The sequence below is a fragment of the Aegilops tauschii genome, chromosome 1 (assembly GCF_002575655.3).
Source record: "Aegilops tauschii subsp. strangulata cultivar AL8/78 chromosome 1, Aet v6.0, whole genome shotgun sequence".
NCBI classification, from domain to species: domain Eukaryota; kingdom Viridiplantae; phylum Streptophyta; class Magnoliopsida; order Poales; family Poaceae; genus Aegilops; species Aegilops tauschii.
In genome coordinates this window covers 93360519-93369401 of record NC_053035.3, presented here as the reverse complement: position 1 = coordinate 93369401, position 8883 = coordinate 93360519, and positions in this window count along the sequence as shown.

Below are 8883 nucleotides of genomic sequence, written 5' to 3'. Positions count from 1 at the left end.
GACTTTGGAGTGAATCTTTGTTGCATGTTGAGGGATTGTTATATGATCTAATTATGTTATTATTGTTGAGAAAACTTGCACTAGTGAAAGTATGAACCCTAGGCCTTGTTTCAACGCATTGCAATACCGTTTGTGCTCACTTTTATCACTAGTTACCTTGCTGTTCTTATATTTTCAGATTACAAAAACCTATATCTACCATCCATATTGCACTTGTATCACCATCTCTTCGCCGAACTAGTGCACCTATACAATTTACCATTGTATTGGGTGTGTTGGGGACACAAGAGACTCTTTGTTATTTGGTTGCAGGGTTGTTTGAGAGAGACCATCTTCATCCTACGCCTCCCACGGATTGATAAACCTTAGGTCATCCACTTGAGGGAAATTTGCTACTGTCCTACAAACATCTGCACTTGGAGGCCCAACAACGTCTACAAGAAGAAGGTTGTGTAGTAGACATCAAGCTCTTTCCTGGCGCCGTTGTTGGGGAGGTTAGTGCTTGAAGGTATATCTTTAGATCTTGCAATCGAATCTTTTAGTTTCTTGTTTTATCACTAGTTTAGTCTATAAAATAAAACTACAAAAAATGGAATTGAGGGTACCTCATATGTTTCATATTTTTAATATCTTTCATGAAAATAAGGATTCCGATAATTGTGCCAAAATGTTAGAAGAAGAATGCATTAGAATGTTTGGCACTAAATATTTGAATGATGAGCATGATTGCAATGTTGTTAGTATGAATTCTTTGAATATCCATAGTACTAATGATGATTGCACTAGTCATGATGAAAATGTGTTTTATAAGCATGTCAACTTTTGTGGAATACATAGAGCTTGCAAGTACACACCAAATAGGGAAGATAGATTTTGCAAGAGGCATAAGTATTTGGAAACTAAATGGTTGCAAGAAAGGCTAGATGATTGTGCTGAAAGATTCAATATTTATCACCATCCTTGTGAACTTTGCAATGAATATGGTCATTTAAAGCTCCAATGCTATTTGTTTCATGATCAAATCGTGTCCAAAAATTGTGATAACTTGATTACCCTTGAGCATCATAAAGAGCTTAGCCTTCTTTTGGGGTATGAAGAAATGAAACGTATAACAGTGGGTATTCCAAAATTTAATCTTGACAGATTTCTTCATTTTGATCTATAAGAAATTTGTATGTATTGTGTGGTGAATTGCATTGAAAATCCTTATATTGCCCATTACATAAAGACAAGAAAACAAATAGAAGATGAAGGGAATACTAATGAAAGGGAAGGGACTTCCCAATATCTTCCTACTATTTCTTATGATGAATCAGGTAACGAGGAGGAGCCTTCTATTCAACCAATCTCATTAATAAGGAGCTCCAAAAAGAGGATTAAACCCACACATAATGTGAAGAAGAAAAAGAAAAGACAGAGAAGCAAAGGTGAAAAGGTATCCCTCCCAAATGATATTGCTCCTATTACTCATTGTGATGATGATAATTGCTATACTATTGGTGCTATCCATACTATTAATGATGAGAATGATTATGCTTATGATATGAAAAGGCCCAAGCTTGGGGATGCTATGTTTGATGAGAATGACATGTTTGAGAATATATTTGCTGCAAGTAATGTTTGTCCCAAGCTTGGGGATGCTATGTTTAATGAAGATGATATTTTTAGCCTCCCAAGTTTTGATGAGAAAATTTATTATGATGATAGCATGCCCCCTATTTATGATGGTTATATTGATGAAAGTGGGTTTGGAATAGTGTCAACTTTAGGAAGTAATGATCCCACTATTTTGGACGGTGTTGAATCTTATAATATTTATGAAAGTGGATTTGGAGAGGTCATGACTTTATTTAGTGATGAATCCACTATTTCAGAAGAGGTTTCAATTGATTATGATGAGAACAAAGTTGATACTTATGATGATTATTGTGATGAAACTTATGCCATAAAAAGTAGTGATGATTATATTTATAAAACTTGTCATGACTATGATTACCCTTTTTCTAAACATTACTCTTTTAATATGAAACAATTTATAGTATTCGAGTTTCTTATGATACCCCCACTATTCCGAATGAGAAGAATTTTGCATATGTGGAGAGTAATAAAATTTCTATGCTTGTGGATCATGAAAAGAATGCTTTATGTGATGGTTATATTTTTTAATTCATTCATGATGCTACTGAAAATTATTATGAGGGGGGAACATATGCTTGTAGGAATTGCAATAATATCAAGTTTCCTCTCTATGTGTTGAAAATTTTGAAGTTATGCTTGTTTTGCCTTCCTATGCTAGTTGATTATTGTTCCCATAAATTGTTTCCTCACAAAATGCCTATGCATAGGAAGTAGGTTAGACTTAAATGTGCTAGTCATATTCTTCATGATTCTCTCTTTATGTTTCAATTCTTATCTTTTAGGTGAGCATCATTGAAATCATCATGCCTAGCTAGGGGCGTTAAACGTTAGCGCTTGTTGGGAGACAACCCAATATTTACCCCTACTGTTTTTGTGTGTTCACATGATTAAGCTACTGTAGTAATCATGTTTTATAGCTTTTTGTTTCAATAAAGTGCCAAGTACAACCTTTGGGAAGACTTGGGTGGAAGTTAAGGTGATCTTGCTGTAAAAAACAGAAACTTTGCGCTCATGAGTTTAGCTGTAATTTGTTACAGAAGAGTGATTTTAAGCTGATACTTTTTGCAGAAGATTAATAGACAAATTCCTCAGGTCTACTAATTTATTTCATAATTTTTTGAGTTCCAGAAGTATGCGTTTGATACAGATTACTACAGACTGTTCTGTTTTTGACAGATTCTGTTTTCTATGTGTTGTTTGCTTATTTTGATGAATCTATGAGTAGTATCGGAGTGTATGAACCATAGATAAGTTGGAATAAAGTAGATATTACACCAATATGAATTTAGAATGAGTTCACAACAGTACCTAAGTGGTGATTTATTTTCTTATACTAACGGAGCATAGTTTTCTGTTAAGTTTTGTGTTGTGAAGTTCTCAAGTTTTGGGTAAAGATTCGATGGACTATGGAATAAGGAGTGGCAAGAGCCTAAGCTTGGGGATGCCCAAGTCACCCCAAGGTAATATTGAGGGACAACCAAGAGCCTAAGCTTGGGGATGCCCCGGATGGCATCCCCTCTTTCGTCTTCGTTCATCGGTAACTTTATTTGGAGCTATATTTTTATTCACCACATGATATGTGTTTTGCTTGGAGCGTCATTTTATTTTATTTTGTTTTACTTGATGTTTGAATAAAATACCAAGATATTAAATTCTTAAATGAGAGAGAGTCTTCACATAGCTACATAATTATTTAAGTACTCATTGATCTTCACTTATATGTTTTTGGAGTAGTTTGTCATTTACTCGTGTGCTTCACTTATATCCTATGAGTAAATAGTTGAATGATTTGAATATCATAAATCTGAAATTATATATGTTTCATATGCTTATCCCATGGGGAGTAATGACTTCACATATAAGAAGTAGAGGTGGTAAATTTATTGAAGGTTAGCAAACATTGTATTGGTCACTTGAACAATTCATGAAAGAATATTGAAGGAAGAGAGATTTCACATATAAATATACTATCTTGGACATCTTGTATGATTGTGAGCCCCATTAATTATTTTCAAACCTGAGCAAATTAGTTGAAGTTGGACAAGGAAGACAACATAATGAGTTGTGCTTGGGTATATTTGTATAGAAGTTATATTGTTATGGATCCTCTAACATGTGGTGCTTGCTATTTAGAATCCTTTGCTAGCCAAAATATCTGTACTAAGCGGGAATACTGCTTGTGCATCCAAATTCCTTGAACCAAGTTTATTCCATGAGTGTCCACCATATCTACCTATATGCGGTATTTACCTGCCGTTCCAAGTAAATTTGCATGTGCCAAACTCTAAACCTTCAAATAATAATCTGTTTTGTATGCCCGAATCGCTCATGTAGCGACTAGGGGCTGTCAGTATCTTCCATGCTAGGTGGATTATTCTCACGATGAGTGGACTCCACTCATCATGCACGAGAAAATGGCTGGTAACTAGGATGCCCAGTCCTATGATCAAAAGATCAAAAACAAATTCACAAATAATTTAAACAAACTCCCCCAGGATTGTTGATAGTTGGACGGCACCCGTTGTTTCGGACAAGCCGTGGAGTGTGATTGTTGGTGGAGGGGGAGTAAAATCTTTACCTTTCTGTTTGGGAACCGCCTATAATGTATCTAGTATGGAAGATATTGGGAACTCTTGGTCGATACGTTGAGAATGAAAGCATACCTCTCAAAATTATTTTCATCTCTGTTTTAGCTTCGGGCTCTAGCACCTCTGCAAATCCCTGCTTCCCTCTGCGAAGGGCCTATCTTTTACTTTTATGCAAGAGTCAGTAGTATTCCTTCTCATTCCAACCTAATTTTTAGTTGGAAAGCATCATGTGGTGGAGAAAGATCTAAGCATATATGGCCATTCAAATATATTTGATCATGAATTATTATTGTTGACATTACCCTTGAGGTAAAAGGTTGGGAGGCGAAACATTAAGCCCCTATCTTTCTCTGTGTTCGATGAATGCTATTTGTTCTAAAAATATGCTTTGAGTGGTAGAAATCATGGAAGAATATATGATAGTTGAGTATGTGGGATTTGCTAAATCAAAGCTCTTACATAGACCCTTCCTGAAAATAAGATGAATTGCAATTGTTTGATGACTGAGAACATAGTTTGTTAGTTTTCAAGAAAGTTTATGGTCTATGCTTTAACATGTGAATAGCTTGTTACTTGATCATGAAAAGTTTTATGAGTTTGTCTACTGTTATGGCATATAATGATGCTAGAAAAAGTGATTGAAATTATCATTGATCAAACTTATGCACCTGCTAGCATTCACACTTCATAAATTATTTCTTTTATCATTTACCTACTCGAGGACGAGCAGGAATTAAGCTCGGGGATGCTGATACGTCTCCAACGAATCTATAATTTATGAAGTATTCATGCTATTATATTATCCTTCTAGGATGTTTTATATGCATTTATATGCTATTTTATATGATTTTTGGGACTAACCTATTAACCTAGAGCCCAGTGCCAGTTTCTGTTTTTTCCTTGTTTTTGAGTACGCAGAAAAAGAAATCCAAACGGAGTCCAATTGACCTGAAACTTGACGGAGCTTATTTTTGGACCAGAAGAAGGCCATGGAGTAAAAGAGTTGGGCCAGAAGAGTCCCGGGCTGCCCACGAGGGTGGGAGCCGTGCCCACCCCCCTGGGCGCGCCCTCCTACCTCGTGGACAGCCCGGAGACCCCCGGGCTTGTTCCCGACGCCAAAACCTCTTATATATACAAAAACCCCCAGAACATAACCTAGATCGGGAGTTCCGCCGCCGCAAGCCTCTGTAGCCACCGAAAACCAATCTAGACCCGTTCTGGCACCCTGCCGGAGGGGGGATCCCTCACCGGTGGCCATCTTCATCATCCCGGCGCTCTCCATGATGAGGAGGGAGTAGTTCACCCTTGGGGCCGAGGGTATGTACTAGTAGCTATGTGTTTGATCTCTCTCTCTCTTTTGTTCTTGAGGTGATACGATCTTGATGTATCGTGAGCTTTGCTATTCTAGTTGGATCTTATGATGTTTCTGTTGGGGAACGTAGCAGAAATTCAAAAAAATTCTACGCATCACCAAGATCAATCTATGGAGTAACTAGCAACGAGAGAGAGGGGAGTACATCTTCATACCCTTGAAGATCGCGATGTGGAAGCGTTGCAAGAACGCAGTCGGTGGAGTCGTACACGAAGCGATTCAGATCGCGGCCGAATCCGATCTAAGCACCGAACAACGGTGCCTTCGCGTTCAACACACATGCAGCCCGGTGACGTCTCCCGCGCCTTGATCCAGCAAGGGAGAGGTTGAGGTTGGGGAAGACTCCGTCCAGCAGCAGCACGATGGCGTGATGGTGGTGGAGGAGCGTGGCACTCCAGCAGGGCTTCGCCAAGCACTGCGAGAGACGAGGAGGGAGAGGGGTAGGGCTCCGCCAAGACAGAGGGAGACTCGTGTCTATGGCAGCCCCAAAACCCCCACTATATACAGGGGAAGGGGAGGGGCTGCGCCCCCATCTAGGTTTCCCCCCCTAGGGGTGGCGTCCAGCCCTAGATGCACCTGAGGGGGCGGCCAGAGGGGGAGAGAGGGGGGCACCCTAGGTGGGCCTTAGGCCCATCTGAGCCTAGGGTTTTCCCCCTTCCCCTTTCCCTGCGCCTTGGGCCTCTTGTGGGAGGCGCACCAGCCCACCTAGGGGCTGGTCCCTTCCCAAACTTGGCCCACGCAGGCCTCCGGGGTTGGTGGCCCCTCCCGGTGGACCCCTGGAACCCTCCGGTGGTCCCGGTACATTACCGGTGACGCCCAAAACTCTTCCGGTGGCCAAAACCTCACTTCCTATATATTATTCTTTGCCTCCGGACCATTCCGGAACTCCTCGTGATGTCCGGGATCTCATCCGGGACTCCGAACAACATTCGGTAACCACGTACATCTATTCCCTATAACCCTAGCGTCATCGAACCTTAAGTGTGTAGACCCTACGGGTTCGGGAACCATGCAGACATGACCGAGGCGTTCTCCGGCCAATAACCAACAGCGGGATCTGGATACCCATGTTGGCTCCCACATGTTCCACGATGATCTCATCGGATGAACCACGATGTCGGGGATTCAATCAATCCCGTATACAATTCCCTTTGTCAATCGGTATGTTACTTGCCCGAGATTCGATCGTCGGTATCCCAATACCTCGTTCAATCTCGTTACCGGCAAGTCACTTTATTCGTTCTGTAATGCATGATCCCGCGACTAACTACTTAGTCACATTGAGCTCATTATGATGATGCATTACCGAGTGGGCCCAGAGATATCTCTCCGTCATACAGAGTGACAAATCCCAGTCTCGATTCGTGCCAACCCAATAGACACTTTCGGAGATACTTGTAGTGTACCTTTATAGCCACCCAGTTACGTTGTGATGTTTGGTACACCCAAAGCATTCCTACGGTATCCGGGAGTTGCACAATCTCATGGTCTAAGGAAATGATACTTGACATTAGAAAAGCTCTTAGCAAACGAACTACACAATCTTGTGCTATGCTTAGGATTGGGTCTTGTCCATCACATCATTCTCCTAATGATGTGATCCCGTTATCAATGACATCCAATGTCCATGGTCAGGAAACCATAACCATACATTGATCAATGAGCTAGTCAACTATAGGCTTACTAGGGACATGTTGTGGTCTATGTATTCACACATGTATTACGGTTTCCAGTTAATACAACTATAGCATGAACAATAGACAATTATCATGAACAAGGAAATATAATAATAACCATTTTATTATTGCCTCTAGGGCATATTTCCAACAGTCTCCACTTGCACTAGAGTTAATAATCTAGTTCACATCACTATGTGATTGCAATGAATCCAACACCCATGGTGTTTTATCATATCACGCTTGTGAGAGAGGTTATTAGTCAACGGGTTTGAACCTTTCAGATCCGTGTGTCCTTTACCAATCTCTATGTCATCTCCTAGATGCAGCTACCACACGCTATTTGGAACTATTCCAAATAACTGCTCCACTATACGAATCCGGTCTACTACTCAGAGTCATCTAGATTAGTGTCAAAGTTTGCATCGGCGTAACCCTTTACGACTAACTCTTTTACCACCTCCATAATCGAGAAAATTTCCTTAGTCCACTAGTTACTAAGGATAACCTTGACCGTTGTCCTATGATCCATTCCTGGATCACTCTTGTACCCCTTGACTGACTCATGGCAAGGCACACTTCAGGTGCGGTACACATCATAGCATACTGTAGAGCCTACGTCTAAAGCATAGGGGACGACCTTCGTCCTTTCTCTCTCTTCTGCCGTGGTCAGGTCTTGAGTCTTACTCAATACTCACACCTTGTAACACAGCCAAGAATTCCTTCTTTGCTGATCTATTTTGAACTCCTTCAAAATCCTGTCACGGTATGTATTCATTTGAAAGTACTATTAAGCATTTTTTATCTATCCTTATAGATCTTGATGCTCAATGTTCAAGTAGCTTAATCCAGGTTTTCCATTGAAAAACACTTTTCAAACAACCCTATATCCTTTCCAGAAATTCTACATCATTTCCGATCAACAATATGTCAACAACATATACTCATCAGAAATTCTATATTGCTCCCATTCACTTCTTTGGAAATACAAGTTTCTCATAAACTTTGTATAAACCCAAAATCTTTGATCATCTCATCAAAGCGCATATTCCAACTCCGAGATGCTTACTCCAGTCCTTAGAAGGATCGCTGGAGCTTTGCATACTTGTTAGCATCTTTCAGGATTGACAAAACTTTCTGGTTGTATCACATACAACCTTTCCTCAAGAAAATCATCGAGGAAACAATGTTTTGACATCCTATCTGCAAGATTTCATAAATAATGCAGTAACTGCTAATATAATTCTAACAGACTCTTAGCATCGCTACGAGTGAGAAAGTCTCATCGCAGTCAACTCCTTGAACTTGTCGAAAAACATCTTAACGACAAGTCGGGCTTTCTTAATGGTGACACTTACCATCATTGTCCGTTTTCCTTTTAAAATCCATCTGCACCCAACAGCCTTACGACCATCAAGTAGTTCTTCCAAAGTCTATACTTTGTTTTATACATGGATCCTCTCTCGAATTTTATGGCCTCGAGCCATTCGTCAGAATCCGGGCCCACCATCGCTTCTCCATAGCTCGTAGGTTCATTGTTGTCTAGCAACATGACTTCCAAGACATGATTGCCGTACCATTATGACATAGTACGCATCCTTGTCAACCT